This window comes from Pleurodeles waltl, chromosome 10, assembly GCF_031143425.1.
Source record: "Pleurodeles waltl isolate 20211129_DDA chromosome 10, aPleWal1.hap1.20221129, whole genome shotgun sequence".
Taxonomy (NCBI): Eukaryota; Metazoa; Chordata; class Amphibia; order Caudata; family Salamandridae; genus Pleurodeles; species Pleurodeles waltl.
This window is the reverse complement of record NC_090449.1, coordinates 661,441,267-661,461,599: the sequence shown is the minus strand read 5'-3', so window position 1 is coordinate 661,461,599 and position 20,333 is coordinate 661,441,267. Positions and strand designations below refer to the sequence as shown.

Genomic DNA, 20,333 nt, shown 5'->3' with positions numbered 1-20,333 from the left:
TCCTTTACATGCCACATGCATTAAAATATGAAATATAGTGGCCTCTAGTGGAAATAGAAGAGCTCAACAATTGCACTTCATTGGCTAAAGATTGGGTTGTTTCATAGGAGTGGAGCGTGCTACTAAACAAATACTGTTGTAGAGGCAGATAGCAAATTTAACACTGTTTGGAGCTATTTAAAGATTCTAGGGAATCTCGGCCCGTCAACAGGAAATGATTCAAGTATGTGAATATAGGAAAGATCCAATGATGGAGAACAATGAACACTCTGTCTTACAGAGACTGGATAAAACCTGTTTTCCAGTATTGGCTCTTTCATAGATTCACATTTTTGAACCATTCCCTGACGTCAAAGTGGAAGTCCCATGGTACCATAACATAGCATTATGTATCATTACCACAGGCCCTAATGGCAATGAACAGTTACTTTAATAACGTATCTATGCCCTTTTGAAAAAAGGACCAAACTTGAACTATGACCAATCAGGCGACAGCACCCTCTATAACACTCCAAAGAGAGGCTGTATTCCTCAGATTTTCTACTGCATGTCCTGTGAAGGGAGTCTCCCTGAGCTCTGCACAGTTTTTTTCCTCACTTCAGTATTAGAATTCAGCTATGTCTGACACTTCCAGACCGTTTCGCCTTCTTCGACTTCTTCTTCTTCTTACCCGGATGTCCAGATGACTTTGATGAAGAATAGTGGTGACTCCGCGACCGGTCTCCTGACCTTCCTCTCAAACAGGACTGAGAACGACCTGGAGTCAAGTGTTGGGCTGCCATGAGCTTCATGGACCGCTCCCTCAAAGCTTTTGGGTTCATGGCCGACTACTAACACCGGAGGCACACGAAGTGCGGACTGTCACCGGCCTCGTGCGGTGACGGGAGTCGCAGGGCTTAAATCCAGTCTTACGGGACATCCCTCAACGCAAACCAAAGCTCATCAAAAAAGAATTTGATAAAATGCTGCAGTTAGTCAAAAAACGACTAAGGTAAGCTCTTCTCCGGATCTGCGCGTAAAGAAAAGAACTGACGTCAGCGCACCCAGGTGGTGCCCATATATGACCGCAATGTCATCACGGTGACCATGACGCCCGCAGAGTCGACCGCCGCCACCTAATGGCGCACAGGGGTACTGCTCAAAGGAAAAATCTCCGGATCCAGTCTGACGCCTGGAGAAATTCAAAGGTAAGGAATCTGCAACTAGAAGTCTCTATCAGATGTGACTTTTCATTGCCATTAGTGCCTATGGTAATGATGCAGTCTGCTATGTTTTAGTAACGTGTGACTTCCACTTCGACGACAGGGAATGATTCAAGCATGTGAATCTATCAAAGGTACCAATACTGGAGAACTGAAGTTACAGGTAAGTAACTCATTTTCTTGTAAATGACAAGTACAGAAATGAAAGAAACTTTAGTAAAGAGGATCACAGGCTTATACATGTGCACAATGCTGTGAAAAGGTACTTACAAAAGCAAGTCCTATAGTAAAGGTGCATCGTATGACTCAAGGTAACAGCACTGGCAACACTATAAAAACACTTTGGGTTCTATTTTAGAGCTAGAAAGTGATACAGCCTTCCAAGTTTATTTGCTTCTCATTTTACTTTTCTATTACAGAATATTTGGCCCACATGTTTCCTAAACTAAAGCTCTGGCTCCCGTTGCCTCACCCCCAAAATAGGCTATTCAAAAACTCACAATATTTAGACAAGTACACAACAAAACCACCTTTGCCTTACGCCAAGAAAAAAGTTACTGTATCCATATTAATATCATCCATAATGTCAATTGTGAGGTGATTTGTAATGTTAACTGTGATTTCATTAATGGCGTATTTGATTTTATGTACCACATTGTAAGTGAGGTAAAAACGAAACAGGGGTCTCCGGATATGCCCAAAAAGGAACCTGTATTGAAAAGCTACGTATAAAACAAGCATTTGTAATGCAATAAGTCTCACATTTTCTTGAGTAAGAGCTACTGGCGTTTTAAATTCATAATTGGACTTTTCTTGCCACATAAATTGGTCAACCCTGCCTCATAATTTTGTCTTTTCCTGCCATATAATTCCAGTGGCCCTGCATAAAATTAAAGCACTTCCATGTACCTTCTTTCTCTATCTGCAGCAAAAAATGAAAATGTTGCTATTTAGCAGCGTTTAATTGGGCAAAGCTTAGTTGCACACTAACGTTGTATTTACTGAAGGCAAATATGCGATTACAAAATACATGATTTCCACTTAAAAACTATAGTCAAACCACGGAACACATTGGCCACACTGAAAATAAGTATTTTTTTTCAAATGTAATGCCTGTATATTAATACAATTGTGTCTTTTAATATTTAAGCTTACGTGCTGTTTTACTGGTATGTCCCATATGGTATCTGGCTGCAATTTACACTGTTTAGGTTTGATTCATTCCACAAAGTTTTGTAGCACCTAATAACATCACTGCTGTCTACAGAGCAAGACAGCCAGCCAGTCATGTACACTCTTTCATCTGGGTGATGTTGCCCTTTCACGAACACATGCTAATGTTTCTGCTTTGTGTTTTCATTTTTCAATCCGTTTCCACAGCAGTATCTTTTACGTAAATTTGCTGTATTTCACAGTGTTTACAAGTAAAGAGTGATTCATGTCCTTGTGTTCAAAAACGTTTTCTATGACATAACATCTTGCTGTTTAAACTTCCAGCCTGGCAGCTTGTTTATGGTATGGAGCGGAAAGACATTTTCACGTTAGAGTTTGCATTTCTAATAAATTATTCCTTATTTTGCCCACAGTAAATCAGTGAGGCAGAAAAATAACTAATGGCCCATTAACAAAAATTGTTAGCGCCCTGCATCAGAAGACACTGGCTCAAATTAAGCACTGCGAACATAATAAGTGTGCCTTCTTTAGATCCAGCTGTTACTCTACACAGAAGGCCAATTTATTTTTCCTTGATAACGAAGCCATAAGCTTTATGTTTTTAGCTTACGAGACCCACAATTGCCTTGTTAGAATACACAAAAAGTATGTTTTTTTTCCAGGTTCAGCTGTCACTTTACACCGCATGCTAATAACTTCTGCATATACTTTTACGAATGCTGAATACTTAAGCAGGGTAATTTGAAATTGCAAAGAAGCACATTTTCTGTTTGTGTTGTGCTTTCGTTTTGGTTTTGTTATGACTTTCCCAAGTGTCTCTTTTGGTCATACTAAATGCTGCGCCGTAAGCAAGAGATGAAGCTTGAAATTATTATAAGGCAGTGCAGGGGGTTGATGTGACTGCTGCGAACAATGCTTTGTAGGCAGATCACAGACTGCATTCAATCTTCAAATGTTAAAATGACTATGGTGATTAATGTTATTTCGGGAGAGAGAAGGTACTTTTCTGTAGTGGAAGCTTGGACTAATTATAAGGTAGGGCATAAGGTTAATGTGCCTTCAGTGAGGAACATGAACTAGGCAGATCAGAACTAGCAACTAATGTAACAAGCTCACACGAAATGCTATATTTAAGGGTTGCTGGTAAGCAGTGGAAACTTCACTGGAAGGACAGATGTGGATTGTTTTTCTTAAAGCACTTTTCCCCTTTGGAGGTGTTTCTGAAAGCGACTGAAACCAGGGGACAGCTCAGCCCTGCCCCTTTGCTCCTGATAGCAGGGGAGGATTTTGGTTTGTGTGCCATTTCTAAGCAGTACCGTATTGTCCCCAAGTGAAAAACAAATACGTAAGCTGCCCAGAATGAAATATTCCAAAAACACAGGTTGATCGTCCCGTGCCCTTAAAACCGAGGCTGCTGTGAGAGGAAGAAAGGGCATAAAAGAGAAAGAAGTACAACACACACCAAAGACATGATCAGTAAACAACTAATACAAAAATGAAAATAATACAGTTTCACACAAGTGAGCCGACGGCTGCCATTAGGATCAGCATGAAGAGACACAAAAGGAAAATGAAGTTCGCTTGCAGTCAAACATAACGGCAAAAGTGCAATTAGCCATGTAACAGGGGTGATGGCCAAGGTTACAAAACCACCCTAAGGAGGGAAAAAGGTAAAGCATTTACCAACGAAAAGAAAGGATTTTTGAAAGGCAAGCCCATAAACGAGTGATCGTGATGGGTGTGCAGTGAGAGTGGTTAAAAGCCCAATTACATATAAACACGTCGGCAAAGCAGAGCTTGCGTGCTGCTGTGCTCGACCTAAAAATGGACTCCAAGGATTCAAATAAAGAACATGATTGATTCAACGGAGATGCATGGTATTCCATCCCAAGTCAATATGGCAAGCGATCAATCAATGGTCCAAAAAGTAAACCAATTCATATATTTGGCATATGTACTGTCAAAAGGAAAAGAAAAATACGAACAAAAATATTACTACAAATTTATGTTCATGTGTGCGTAGTGCTGACAGTGCAGTGCCCAATGAGATGTGATTCTAAGTGAAAGAATACAAAAAGTTCAAAGATGTGCTAAGATATAGAATCAATGTCTTGTAAAGAGGTGCACATGACCAGTCTTCAGTATTCCTTCCTCTTATGTCTGAAGCCGGGGATTCAGACCATCTATTGATGGTGACGTCTCAAACCTCAAAGGCAAGCATTCTGTGGTACCCGTCAGGACAAAATACATCAGACTACATGCAAAGTAAAAAAAAAAATTAAAAAAAAATTTTTAAAAAAAGAAAAAAATCAATAAATGTACCAGAGCAATGGCTAATTGGGCTTAATATAATATACACAAGGTACACTGTTCCAAAAGTGTTCAAATAACCTAGGGTACCCGAGGTGTCAGGAGCAAGACCCTCACGCATCACGATGGATGACTAGCATCATCATTGGGAATTGCTCCTCTCCAGGCCGGCGCTGCAACGCCTGACGGGCTCCCCTAAAAAGGGTCCCTTACCTGAGGGTACTGTTATAACTACAGTGCTCTACATTTTGTTGCTCTTTGAAAGTAATTGAGCATCAACACTCAGTTTATTACTTTCACTTTTGATTTTAATCTTGGTCTTCATCCCAGTATATTGATTAAAGGAATGAAATATTTTTGGGATGAATAACCAATTTTAGTTTCACATCTTTCTCTCCGAGCGTATGCTGGTGCCTGAATATAGACATCCCTGTCTGATGAGGTTTCATCAGAACAATACGGTTGAGTGCTCTCCTTTTTAGGGGAGCCCGTCAGGCGTTGCAGCGCCGGCCTGGCGAGGAGCAATTCCCAATGATGATGCTAGTCATCCATCGTGATGCGTGAGGGTCTTGCTCCTGACACCTCGGGTACCCTAGGTTATTTGAACACTTTTGGAACAGTGTACCTTGTGTATATTATATTAGTGGGAGACTGTACACTGGACCACATAATTCTCCCGGTCCCTCCCCCTTTTGCTCTAGATAATTGGGCTTAATGTCAGAACAGTGTGTGGGAGACTATTTAAATAAAAAATAAACTCACATCAGAAACGTGTACGTCAAATTATATTACAGAAAAATGTATGTGTATTGAATAGTTAAAGGTATACAACTTGATTGATACAAATCATTAGTTTATTTCAAAACAATATTTTCAACCAAAAATACAATATAAAACACCCAGAGGTAAAACAGTATTTACATTAATCCATTTCTACAGCAGTACCAAAACTGGCCTACATTCCACAAATAAGAGCATGTCTCGTAATTGCCTACCCCATCCCCACAGAATAAAATTAAATATTTTCGTTTTAAATATAGCTAATCTTGTGAGATACACATTTATAGGGTCTGCTTACAGGACCATTCTTTAAAACAGAAAATTGTTTCTTTCAATGGTTCAGAAAAAAAGGAGGCAATATTAAAAGTTGCTACCATCAATGTCCTATTAAAGGTAAAGGGCATTTTTGAGGACGCTGACAAATGTAATAAATGGAAATATCTTAGTTCATAGTATTTAGCTAGACACTCTCAGATTTAAGCCTTAAAGAATGAAGCCTGGTGTTTCCTTGAGAGACTTAGAATTTTGTTTTCAAACAAAGGTACTCTAAAATATTCAAATTCACCCTGAGATCAACAGTCCAGCACCCCTGAAGAGCTTGGGTAATAACATTCCCGCCAAATGCAACCAACAGAGGACCTCCATAATATTCCTTAAATCAATTATCTAAGTAGCGGAGGCCATCAACTGACTGAGACCAGCATATTGTTTTTGATTAGGGGGAAATGTTTATCCAATTTTAAATTAGAAGGTGGCACCTATCCCAAATACTTCCAGTATAGGGCCTCTTCAAGTTTTGAGAGCTCAATCTACAATACAGATTTGTGTTGGCTTATAGCAAACAGTCATTTTAGTTTTTTTCAATGCTAACAACTGACCTTACAGTACTCACCTAGAGAGTTTAATGTACACTGTAGACCTAATGGAATACATTCCAATATGACAAGGTATTCACTGATTACTGACAGCAGTAGGGGAATAGGATAAAAGGTGTAAAGAAATTTGCATGTCCAACTGATCTATAGGATAAAGAAAGATGAGCCTTCACAGGGAGGAATACAAATATAATACAGGTCTTAGAGGGCCGAAGTTTAAAAATGATAAATTCTCTGTGGGCTTACTGGGTGGTCAAGAAGAAATAGTTGGGAACAAAGTGAAACACTAGGAGAATGACACTAATATGGCAACAATATATATTTTGGGGCTCTCTTACTCGGATATTTCTGAAGATTAAAAGAAGGTGAATCAGTTTTGACAAGAGATGACTCTTAATAGGGCTCAGCCTCCTGAAGTGAGTATGTTAAAGGTTTCTCATATGCCCTGTGGGCTAGATTAGTGGCTTAAGAACATTATTGGTGCAATTAGCTTATTGGTGGAATTGGTTGGTATGTGTGAAATGGTGATGAAGAAGGATGAAACCTGTATAAGGGCTCCACGGTGCACTTCGTTTCCAGACATAAGTCTAGTGACACTGAGAAACACGCACAAATTAGATACTGTAAAAAATATATTGTTCAGGGGATGGGGGCAACCTGGGGCTTTTTAGCAAAATTTTTAGTTGAGGAAGGTTAAAATGTTTTTTATATTCACAAATCCGGAGGCTGAATCATGAACCTGAGTGATGAAGGCATTGGGTTTTAGTGTATGAAACTCATATTGTCTACTCATGAAAATGTTGTTTCCCAGTTGAGAGCAAGAGAGGGTGGGATGCAGAAACCGTGACTTCGCCAAATTTTACTGTTGGCACTTGGTTTTGGTTATATAGTCCACATTGCAAATTTTTCCCTTTCTGAATTTTTTTAACAGAGTCCTACTATAAGGATCTGAAACAAAATGCTGTTAGGAGTAATTCCAGTGATTACCTTAGCAGAGTGTGTTTGTGCTGTTTTGTGACAAACTAAGGACCTATTTAACTAGCTTCAACTATGTGTATGTGTAATAAGATTTAAAAGAAAAATGTCTGTAGGAAAGTAGCCTCTTTTTAGCATGGTTACCTTACTCTTTGCCTGTCGTCAGTGTGTTTGATTGTGTTCACTGGGATCCTGCTAACCAGGATTTCAGTGATTATGCTCTCTCCCTTCAAACATGGTTACTTGAACCATTTTTCACCCAACATTTGGCATACTGGTGCCCCCATGCAAGTCCCTAGCACCCAGGGCATTGGGGCTCTAGGGGATGCCTATGGGCTGCACCATGTATTATGCCATCCATAGGAAGCCCTTACAAAGTGTATCTGCAGCCCTGCTATTGCAGCCTGCGTGAAAGAGTGCATGTGCCCTTTTCATTACAGGTCACCCCTATGCCAGGCCCTCCTAGCCCAGAGGGCCGGGTGCAAGTACCTGTGTGTGAGGGCACCTGTGCACTAGCGGAGGTGCCCCCCCATAAACCCCAGTTCCATTTTCATGGACTTTGTGAGTGCGGGGACGCCACTTTATGCGTGTACTGGACATAGGTCACTATCTATGTCCAGCTACAGAATGGTAACACCAAACCTAGGCATGTTTGGTATCAAACATGTTTGAATCATACCCCAATACTGTTGCCAGTATTGGAAGTATGATTCCATTCACTCTAGGGGCTCCTTAGAGGACCCACAGCACTGCTCCTACCAGCCTTCTTGGGTTTTAAGGGCAACCCAAGCTGCTGCCACCCCTCAGACAGGTTTCTGCCCTCCTGCAGCTCGAACTGCTCAAGCCCAGGAAGGCAGAACAAGAGATTTCCTTTGGGAGAGGGGGTTAAGGCCCTCTCCCTTTGGAAATAGGCGTTACATTGCTTGGGAGGGGTAGCCTCCCCAAGCCACTAGTATGCTTTGAAGGACACGTTTGGTGCCCTCCGTGCATAAACCAGTCTACATCGGTTCAGGGACCTCCAGTCCCTGCTCTGGCACGAAACTGGACAATGGAAGGGGGAGTGACCCTGGGTGGTGCCCAGAGCTCCTCCAGAGGGTCCCTGAGTTCTGCCATTTTTAATCCAAAGTTGGTAGGGGCCTCTGGGAGCATATGAGTGGCCAGGTCAAGCAGGTGACGTCAGAGCCCCCTCCTGATAGATGGTCAGCTGGCTAGGTAACCAATCCCTCTTTCAGGGGGATTTAGGGTCTCTCTCTTGTGTAGGTCCTCAGATTCGGCTTGCAAGATTCCAGCAGGACTCCTATGCAACCTCTGCCTTGACTTCTAGCCACTGGAACCACGACTGGAACCGACAATGAAGATTCTGCTTGCAACATTGTTTCTATGGCTCCTTCCAGTTTCTGCAAAATTTATCCGCCTGTGCATCCTCTGAGGGCAGCAAGTCTTCAGTCTGCACAAGAAGGAAGAAGGAATCTCTCTTGGAGTGAAGGAGTCACTCCCCTGCATCCGCAGGCACCACCTGCAACGACAAGCGGCTGCGTGGATCTCCTTTGATCCTGAGCTGCTGAAATCCTGAATCACGTGTGGTGGTCCGGAGTAGTCCTCTTGGTCCTCTCTGCCAGTTGTCCAACTTTGGTGAAGGTAAGCCCTTGCCTTCCCTAACAAGACAGTACCCCTGTGCATTGCGTCTCTTACAGCTACCAAGGCTTGTTTGCATCTCCTCCAAGGGATCTTCAGGCTCCTTGTAGCCCGACCCCAACACTCCTTCCTGCGACGCATAGCACTCCGCATGGTTCTCATGTGGTGTGGGGCCCTTCTCCAGCTGTGCTGCGTGGGCACCTCTGTGATTCTGGGTTCCTCGTCCAGTGGGTCTCCTGTGGGGGTCTCTTCTTCTGTGGACTCTGCCTTGCTGAGGGTCCCCCTTGGACTCCCCGTGGGTTGAGCCCTTCTGGACCTTGCTAGTCCCCGGCAGCTCCACTTTTGCTTCAATGCGACTTATGCCTTTGCCAAGGCTTGTTGGTGGCTCTTCCACGCCACTGACCAACTGCAATCATCCATCCGGTGTGGGACGCATTTGTTGTGCACACACAAGCAATAAGTGAAAACACACACTCAATGACTTAACTAAAGACCAGTAGGTTTTTATATAGAAAAACATCTTTTGTTAATTTATTTCAAGAAACATAAGATTCAGTTTGCAGGTAAGTATGTTAAATGAAAGGTACTTTGCATAGGTGAGTTCAGTACTTTGAATCAAATCAACAATACATACAGTTTTCTTTAAAATGGCAAAAAGCTGTTTTAAAAGTGGATACTGCAATTTTCAACAGTTCCTGGGGGGAGGAAAATACAGTACAGATCTGGAGGTAAGTAATTGACTTACAGACTACGGGGCATAGGTAGCCCACCATTGCGGGTTCAAGATAACCCCAAACACCCAGCACCAGCAACACAGAGCCGGTTAGGTGCAGAGGTCAAACAGGAGCCAAAATAATGTGGGTGTCTATGGAGACAGGGGGTACTCCGGTTCCGGTCTGCTTGCAGGTAAGTACCCACGTTGTCAGAGGGCAACCCAGGGGGGTTTAGAGGAGCACTGGGGGGGCCCAAGTAGGCACCAAACACGCACCCTCAACGGCACGGGGGCAGCCGGGTGCAGGGTGCAACCAGGGTGTCGGGTTCCCAATGGGAGGACACTTAGGCGCTGCAGGCATGGCACGGGGGCTTCTTGGGCAAGCCACCAACTGGACAGGGAGGAGGGCCACCTGCTGGTCACTGTTGCACTGGTGGTCGGTCTCTCTAGAGTCTAGGGGCTGCGGGTGCAGTGCTTCTGCAGGCATCAGAAATCTTCGTCCTGGGCAGTTGCGGTCAGGGGGGTCCTCTGGATTCCCTCTGCAGGCATCGTCGTGGAGGGGTGGCGAGGTTAGCCCAGGGTGGACACTTGGTCGAAATCGCCTGGGGGTCCTCTCTGGCTGGTTGGTTCCTCTGGACACGGGGCAAGGGCGTCGGGTGCATAGTTTTGGACTTGCAATACTGGAGTGAGGTGAGAGTCCCTTTAAAGATGGTTGCTTTTTCTTCTTGTTGGACAGGTCCGCTGTCCACAGAAGTTTCTTGGTCCTCTGTGATGCAGGCAGTCCCCTGGAGGCTTTTCAGGGGTTGCTGGTCCTGTAGAACGTGTTGCTTCTTTTGCAGCTTCTTGAAGCCGGAGATGGCCGGGTAGGGCTGGGGCCAAGTCAGTTGTTGTCTCCTTCTCTGCTCTGCAGGGTTTTCAGCTCAGTGGTCGTCCTTTTCTTGAGGTCATCAGGAAACTAAATAATTTGGTTCAGGGAGCCCTTAAATACAAGATTTAGGGGCATTTTTAGAGCTAGAGGGCAGTAGCCACTGGCTACTGGCCCCGAGGGTGGATACACCCTCCTTGGGCCCACTCCCTTTGGGGAGGGGGCACATTCCTATCCCTATTGGTCCTAATCCTCCAGAGCAAGTTGGAAGATTTATCAAGGAGGGGGTCAGTTGAGATCTGGACACCTTAGGGATTGTCCTGGTTGAGGGGGTGACTCCTCTTGTTTTTCCTAATTATCCCTCTGGACTTGCTGCCAAAAGTGGGGGATTGTCTGGGGGGTGGGCATCTCCACTAGCTGGAGTGCTCTGGGGCACTGTAACATGAGGCCTGAGCCCTTGAGGCTCACCACCAGTGTTTACAGTTCCTGCAGGGGGAGGTGTGAAGCACCTCCACCCAGGACAGGCTTTGTTTCTGACCACAGAGTGCACAAAGGCGCTCACCCCATGTGGTCAGAAACTCGTCTGGAAGTGGCAGGCTGGCAAAGACCGGTCAGTCCTACACTACCAGGCTGGCTGGCATACAGGGCATCTCTAAGAGGCCCTCTGTGTGCATTTTTCACTAAGTGCCACACTGGCATCAGTGTGGGTTTATTGTGCTTAGAAGTTTGATACCAAACTTCCCAGTATTCAGTGTAGCCATTATGGTGCTGTGGAGTTTGTAATGATGAACTCCCAGACCATATACTCAGTATGGCTACCCTGCAGTTACAATGTCTAAGAATTGACTTAGACACTGTAGGGGCATAGTGCTCATGCAGCTATGCCCTCACCTGTGGTATGGTGCACCCTGCCTTAAGGCCTGCTAGAGGGGTGACTTACCTCTGCTACAAGCAGTGGTTTGTGGGCATGGCACTCTGAGGGAAGTGCCATGTTGACTTTGTCTTTTCTCCCCACCAGCTCACACAAGCTGCAAGGCAGTATGTATGTACTGAGTGAGGGGTCCCTCAGGGTGGCATAATACATGCTGCAGCCCTTAGGGACCTTCCCTGGCCAGAGGGCCCTTGGTACCAAGGGTACATTCTACAAGGGATGTAACTGTGTGCCAGGGCTGTGCCAATTGGGTACACAAAGGTACAGTTTTTGGTAAAAAAACCACTGGTGCTGGGGCCTGGTTAGCAGGGTCCCAGCACACTTTCAATCAAAGTTGGTATCAACACTAGGCAAAAAGTGTGGGGGGTAACCATGCCAACAGTGGCATTTTCCTACAGGTGGGTAGTAGCTCCAGCCCCCTCTGGACTCTTCTGTGACTTCGGGACTTGGTCCTCTTCTTCCACAGGTCTTCTTCTTCAGGAAACCACTGCTTGTTTCTTGCAGTCTTGTCTGGGTGGTGCATTTTCTTCATTTTCTTCCTTTTGGTTAGTTTGGGGAAAATCCAGTAACTTACTCCTTTCCTCCTGGGCGCTAGGGGGCACTGTGGTACTTACCTTTGGAGTTTCCTAGTACCCCTAGCTCCCCTCTACAAATTCCACTTACCTAGGTGGTGGCCCTGTGTTCGCACGCCATTTTTTAAGTATATGGTTTGGGCTCCTCCTAAGCTCACTATTGTCTATTTGCTTTTACATTGTTTTCTATCACTTTCTATGCCTATTGGTGATTACTAGTGTACATATTCAGTGTTACGTACCTCCTATTGGAGGGTTGCCTCTCTAGTACTTTTTGGTATTGTGTCACTAAAATAAAGTACCTCAATTTTTGTAACATTCAGTGTTTTCTTTCATGTGTGTAAGTGTGTGTAAGTGCTGTGTGAGTACAGTGGTACTGCATGAGCTTTGCATGTCTCCTAGATAAGCCTTGGCTGCTCATCCGTAGCTACCTCTAAAGAGCCTGGCTTCTAGACACTGCCTACATTCCACTAATAGGGAATATCTGGACCTGGTACAAAGTGTAAGTACCTTAGGTATCCACCACACACCAGGCCAGCTTCCTACAATGTCCAATGCTCCAAGCATAGTACTACCTGGAGTAAGGGCCCAAAATACATGTCAAAGCTTCCTGTATACTACATTTCAGTCATGAACCTCTAGTGAACCTGAGTAAAGAAATCTGCCCGCTCCTTATAAAAACAGGGCTAAAGAGCTAATGAAATCTATTCTATTAGCCAGGAGGGGGCCCCTTAACTATCCTGGCTTACAGTAGCGCCTGGAAACCAATACAATATTCAACCCACTATTTTAAGTACCACTCACTAATTTTTATTTAGCATTTGATTTTTATTTAACATTATGGGCTCCTAAATAGCTTACAGGAAGCACAGTGGCACAACTTGAAACACCATAATAAATATACTGAAGATGGACCTTGTTGGTATCTACATCAATACTGCATCACAATAAACTGGGCATGCTACACATCTGAGGATCTGAGTGTGAATCAGAGATCCACAGAGAACATAAAAGCTTCGGCAATGTGGGTACATCTACTGATCCCACGAGGAAGTAACAGGTTTCTAAATCCTTTGGAAACCTAAAAGGGCTAGCGTGACCACAAGGGCACAAGAGATCTTTAGGCCAAAGACACACTGAAACCACACTTTATCTGGTGTGGAGATGGGTCGAGGTATGATAAAGAAAGAGAATTAAGTTAGGAGGAAGAAGGTCCTCTATAAAAATGTAACTAGCACTGCTCAAAGGGATGAAAGGACCTGTGATTGAACGAAAGAAGACTTCCCTTCACATAAAGACAATGAAACAGATGATGTGTGGCTAATTATCACAAGGCAATAGCTGCACAAGCAGCAGTCTAGATTGTAAAAACAATATTCAACAATGTGAAGAAGCACATCCTCTTGAGATTGTACATCACATACTTTATATCTGACGTTCATCTAGTACAACTTTCAGAAATGACTCAGTGCAGGGGTCCCTGGATTCCAATAAAAAATTCAGTGGGGGTCCCCGGGCTCCGGTAATGACAAAGTGGGGATCCACAGAGGTAAAAAGGTGGGGAACCACTGATCTTTGGCTCTTATCAGAAGATTTGTTCCACTTTTGGTTGGCATTACGGACCGATCTTTAGGTTTTGTGTCACTGAACTGTGCTTTGGCATAAACTTCATGAGAAACTCCCTTTTCCTTTGTCGATCCCCCTCCACTCCTTGTGTTATGATGAACTTTGTTAATACTATGATTATGAACCTATGTGTTATAGGATTTTTTTAAGTACTTTTTGATGAGGATGAGGAAGTAGGGAAAAAGAGGAAGAGTTGTGCATACTCTGTATTTAATTATTTAATCCACCAAGGTCCAGCTTCTGGTTGTGCTACAAAGGAGCTGGATGATTCAAAGCTCCGATATAGGAAAACACTTTTACATTGTTCAATTCTATACTACTTTTTGTTTCCCTGCTAACAAAATGTTTTCACTTCTAGCAGATTACATTTATTTTAGTGTTGACTATGAGGTACAGGCAGAGATGAACAGAGTGAGAACAAGGTAAGCATACACAACATAACTTCTATCGAAAGATGGTCTACTCTGTGCCTCCCGACGTAGTAAGTATGCGTAAGCACGTTTTATCAGTTCATCATGCTAGTTATGTTGTTTTCAATTACACATCCACTTTTCTTCAAAGAGATTACTTACAATGGTAATTTTGTATTGTGCTACAAATTATATTTTTTTACATCCTCTTTAAGGAACAAGATCTAAAAGAACTATCAAGCCACGTGCCACACTTACAGATGAACAAGTTACTTACCTTTGGTAACGATTTATCTGGTAGAGACATATTCTAGTTGCAGATTTCTAAACTTAGAATTTTCCCCAGGCATCAGCCTGGATCCAGTGATTTTTCTTCGAGCAGTACTCTTGAGTGCCTTCAGGTGGCGTCGGTCGACTCAGCGTCCGTCGTTGGCATCATAGTCACTGTGATAATGTTGCAGTCGCATATAGATGCCACCTCAGCGTAGTGACGTCAGTTTCTTTTCACGACTTTCCACGCCAAAGCATGGATCCATGAAGAACACTGAGAAATGGTACACCAAAACTAAAGCCCTGAAAGGGTAATCCCGGTCCTTAGAAAGAAATAAGTTTGCAAGTGTGGGAGGATGGGTGGTTCGGTAAGGAATCTGCAACTAGAATATGTCTCTACCAGATAAATCATTACCGAAGGTAACTTGTTCATCTGATAGAGACTTCTAGTTGCAGACTCCTTACCTTAGAATAGATAACCAAGCAATACCATTCTTGGGGGTGGGCTATGAACCAAGATCATACTAAAAAGTCCTGCAGGACCGAACGGCCAAAGTAGCCGCCTCTGCGGTCCTGACTGTCCAGGCAGTAATGCTTTGTAAACATATGCAGAGATTCCCACGTTGCTGCCTGACAGATATCCAGGACAGGAACTCTGCGTGCTAATGCTGTGGAAGCAGCAGTTGCTCTGGTGGAGTGAACGCGCAAGCCCTCAGGAGGTTGCTTTTTAGTCAAAGCATAGCACATTTTGATGCAAAGAATCAACCATTGTGAGATGGTACGCTTCTGCACCACCTTCCCTTACTTAACATCCACATATCCAAAAAAGAGTTGATCGCCCACCTGGAAATCTTTGGTACGATTGAGGTAGAACGCCAATGCTCTTTTTGGATCCAGACGGTGGAGTCTCTCCTAATCATGAGTAGGATGTGGGGGTACGTAAAAAGTAGGCAACGAAAAGGATTGGCCTACATTAAAGGGTGTGATCACTTTCGGAAAGGAAGGAGGACCTCATACAGAGCACCACCTTGTCAGGGAAAACAGACAAGAATGGGCCTGAAGCTCTTTCATCCCGCAAGCAGAGCTGATGGCAACAAGAAATGCAGTTTTAAGAGTTAGGACCCACAAAGGACAGTTTGTAATGTAATGGCTCAAAGTGAGCACACATCAGAAAAGTAAGAACAAGATGAAGGTCCCACTGAGGCATGATAAATGGAGTTAGAGGTAACAAATGGGTAAGACCCTTTAGGAATCTACCAACAAGAGGAGATTTAAAAAGACAAGACTGGTCTGGTCTACCTTAGGAGGGCTGAGATAGCCGACAAGTAACCTTTAAGAGTGCTCAATGCAGAACCCTGCTGGGCTAAAGATAGGTTGAACAGAAGAACCTCAGACAGAGGAGCAGAGAGGGGATTAAGAAACTTGTTTGTACACCATGCCACACATTTATGCCAATGGCAGGGGTATAACATTTTGATGGAGGGACGCCTGGCTGCCAAGATAACCTCGCAGACTTCGGGGGGAAAAACCCATCAACTCCTGCAGCTCAATCTCCATGTATGGAAGCGAAGATTGGACAGATGGAGAACCCTCCCCTGTTGCGACAGAAGATCCTCCCGAAGGTGCAGTCTGAATGGAGGATTGGTAGCCATGCTCAATAGCTCTATATACCACACTCTCCGTGCCCGGTCCGGAGCCACAAGGATTACTTGGGCCTGGTCATTCTTGATCTTCTTCAGAACTCTGGACAGAAGTGGTACTGGTGGGAAGCCATAAAGGAGAACTGAAGTCCACTGAAGACAAAAAGCGTCGCCGAGCGAGTGCCGCCTTGGAAACTCCTACGCACAAAACAGCTAAAATTGCACATTCTCTTCAGAGGCGAACAGATCTAACCAAGGCTCTCCTGATTTGTGAAAGAGACCTTGCGCCATCACCAGATGGAGACACCTTTCGTGATCGACTATGCATCGATGGCTGAGTTTGTCTGCTCTGGGGTTCAGAGTGCCCGCCAGATGTTGAACCACCATGGATATGCCCTGATGTGCCAGCAATGTCCAGGGGCGCAGAGCCTCTTGACAAAGGGTCCAGGACCCTACTCTGCCCTGTTTGTTGCAGTACCGCATGGAGGTAGTGTTTGTCTGTGAACACCTGCACCACTTTCCCTTTGAGATAGGGAAGGAATCTGGCTTCTGATCTCTGCCTCTCCCATGTAGCTGGCTTATCCCAAGAGTGACGCATCTGTCACTACTGTCACATCTGGATGGGGAAGGGAGAGGGATCTGCTGTTGACCCAATCCTGATTCGAAAGCGACCACTGCAGATCTTTCACACTCCCCTCAGCTAGTTGTCGAGGTAGGGGGAAGACTGAAACCCCTAACCTGCGCAGATGAGCTGCAACCACTGCCATCACTTTCATAAACACCGGAAGGGCACTGGTAAGATCGAAAGGGAGCACAGTAAATTGAAAATGCTTATGACATACCACGAATCATAGGTAGCGTCTGTGAGCAGGCAGGACTGGAATATGGAAGTAAGAGTCCTGGAAGTCCAACGCTAGTCATCCTGTCTCCTGGATCCAAGTGTTTTGCTCCACTAATGACCTAGCTGAAACACTCATGCACTGATAAAAAGTCTATGGAATGCGCTTCTTTGTCTAAAGAAGACATTTATTAATTCACTTTGCAAGGTTCATAAAGGAGATTAGCATGCTGAAAGTACACGTTTAAAAATAGTCACAGCAAAGAAATGAAAACATTTACAAATGATTCTCCACTGCAATATACACAGCAAATGTATGTACCTATATCACAGTGCAAAGCAAATAATGAATTAAAAAAATGCATCACTATGAGGCAAGGGAAAAACTGCTTCATCTCCCTCCTAATCAGCATCAGACCGCCAGATCTCAGAATCAATTGTGGAGAGAGAGAGATCAATTATCCTCACTGGAAGGGTGACATACCTCAGCGTCCTGAGCATGTCCAAGATCTGAGTCACTCCCCGGTCTATCTGGTCGTGGCCTCTTATACTTTGAACAAACAAGAGAGGAGAATTCTGGAAACTCCCTCCCCACTGCATAAGTTTATTATTCAGAAAATGTTGGTTACTTTAGGTCAGCTTTGAAAATAACATGTTGGGAATTGGCAAAAATCCCAAGGTGCCCTCTATCAAAACAAAACCATTTCCTGACATCCTAGTACATTCTTATCAGCCTAAGCTCTTGGTGGGAAAGAACACGCAAACATGCAGAATAAGAACATGAGCACATGGTATAATGTGAAAAAATACTTGCAGCTTTTAACGTGGCGGTGGCTAATGCTAAAATTAAGTCAACAGGCAAAATGAAGCTGGGTCACTAATGTGAAGTTATGCTGCAAGTGCAACGTGGAGTCATTGGTCAAAACACAAATATCATTACACCAAGGCAGACAAGACCTGAGCCAGAGTAAGCATTTTGAACTACTTCTTGAGGAAGAGATTGAGGGCCTGATGGTCTACGATAGGACGTAGGCCCATGTCCATTTTGGGCACCAGAAAGTAGCAGGAATAACCAGCACAACCTACCTCTGGCGCAGGGACCATCTCTATGGACAAGAGAGCTGTCACTTCCCAGCGAAGAAGTGCCAGATGATCCTCCGGTAAGGGGCCATATGATGGAGCCATGGCCGGTGGGGTGTTCTCGAAGGGGAGGGAGTAGCCCCTTCAGACGACCTGCAAAACCCACCTGTCCATTGTGACGGTCTCGCAGTGGGGTAGGTAACGGCGAATCCTGCCACCAACAGGTATATGAGGGGAATACGAACTAGGAAGGTTTGGAGGATACAGCAGGGGTGGGGGTGGACTGGCCAGACCTCTGGGTCCCTGTCCTACGAGCCCGTTGGATTCCACGTCCCCAGCTACGCAGGGGCTGAGCAGCGTGGTTGGTACGGTGGCTGGAAAAGGGATGCGACAGGGAGCCCCTTCCGTGGCCATAAAAGGCAGACTGTTGGGGGGTGAGGGGCAACCGAAAGGCCAAGGGACCGAGCCGTAGCCTGGGACTCCTTAATGCTCTCAAGCGCCAAGTCCGCCTGGTCTCTAAAGAGACGGGTGCCATTAAAGGGCATGTCCATGATGGTCTGTTGGACATGCCCTGAATAAACAGATGTCCTCAACCAGGCGTAGCGACTCAAGGCCACCATCGACACAACCAATCTACCTAAAGAGTCGGTTGTGTCCAGTCCACATCGAATGTCTAGTCCCCATCGAATGGTGAACTTAGCCGCATCTCTCTCATCAGCAAGGCTTGAGAGACGATAGCCTGGGCTTCCTCTGGGATCTACTGCAGAACTTGTGTAACCGTATTCCACAAAGAGTAGGTATAGCGGCCCAAAAGACAAGCAGTGTTCACCGACTGCAATGCCAGACTGGAAGAATAAAACATCTTCTTCCCAAGTTGGTCTAGTCTCTTTGATTCCCTATCCAAGGGTGGGGAAGGGAATGCCTTGGATGATGCGGATGCCTGGATGACAAGGCTCTCAGGCGTGGGGTGTTGGGACAGGGATTTAGGTTCGTTCGGAGCAGGTCGACGGCGGCAAGCAACTGTCCTGTACACAGGAGCCCATGTGCTGGCTCTGGACCAAGTACCCAGAAGGACATCAGTGAGGGCTTTGTTGAAGGGGAGGAGGGGCTCAGAGGTGGAAGCCCCAGGTGAAGCACCTCAGTCAGAAGATTTGTCCTGACCGCTACAGTGGGCAGCTCTAGGCCAAGGACCTCAGCTGCCCTACTGACCACCACAGAGTAATAGGCTCCCTCCACCGTAGCCACGGTAAGAGGAGACAGCACTCCAGCATCTGGAGAAGTATCCAGACCATTGGCCTCGCCCAATTCCTGTGCCCAGTCCAAATCGAGGTTATCTAGCTGGTTTCCAAAGGGTCCAGCGTCCCCTCCAGTCCTTCCTCATATTTGTACCCAGTGTAATAAGGGTCCGAATCCAACCTGGGGTGAGAAGGCCCCATCGGCCGATGCCATCCCAGCTCCAGGTCGTCAGGGATAAGGATTTGCTCGATGTCGATCGTGGGCGCAAGCGACGTTGGGAGCACTGAAGACCTAGCCGCGCTGGAGAAGGTCACGATGGTATGACTGGCATTGGCACGAATCCTGTAGCAGATCCGGAGGGATCCATGTGGCAGAGACCAAAGCCGCTGGCGTGGAACCCTAAGGGCCCCCATCCAATCCCCTGGGCCCCAAAGGCATCGCAAAGGGGTCGGATTGCCCAAATATGGGGCACTTGGCCTCATAAAACTCCTTGAGCTGGGCAGGGGTTGCCCCAGCTCCCAGAAACATGGGGAGGTGCATAGCGGTCCCAGAAGTAGACTCAACGGACAGAGGCCTGGAGCGTTGACATTCCTCCTGCATTACATCAGCCAAGTGATGTGGTTAAGTTGAAGAATGTCTGGCCTTCTTCAACTGCTTCTATTTCTTACCCGAATTGCCCGAAGATTTCAATGACCACAAGTGGTGGTGACTCCGCGAATGGTCTTGAGACCTTCCTCTCGAGGGAGACCGTGAATGATGCAAAGTCAAGCATTAGGCCGCCAATAGCTTTAGGGACTGCTCCCTCAAAGCCTTCGGGTGCATGGCCCATCACTCGGAGCACGACTTCGGGTCATGGTCGCGCTCCAGACACCACAAACAGACACAATGCGAATCAGTCACCGACATCATAAGGTGACAGGTCTTGCAAGGCTTGAATCCGGTATTCGGGGACATCCTAGACGCAAGGGTTACCACAAAAACTCAACAAAAGGGTAGAATTCAGTCAAACAATTATCAGGCAGCTCTTCTTCAGATCAGCGCGTGGCGCAGAAAGAAAAGAACTGATGTCACTACGCCGAGGTGGAACCCATATATTTGACCCCGACACCATCATGGCGACCAAACGCCAAAAACGGATGGGGACTCGACCAACACCACCTGACGGCGCGCAAGGGTACTGCTCAAAGAAAAATATCCAGATCC

At 45.4% G+C, this 20,333-nt stretch overlaps 1 protein-coding gene across 3 annotated transcripts in view; it reads right to left on the bottom strand.

Moving 5' to 3' along the window:
* UBE3C (ubiquitin protein ligase E3C) overlaps window positions 1–20,333 on the bottom strand; it is an 885,810-nt gene that overhangs the window by 464,783 nt on the left and 400,694 nt on the right. The window lies entirely within an intron of this gene.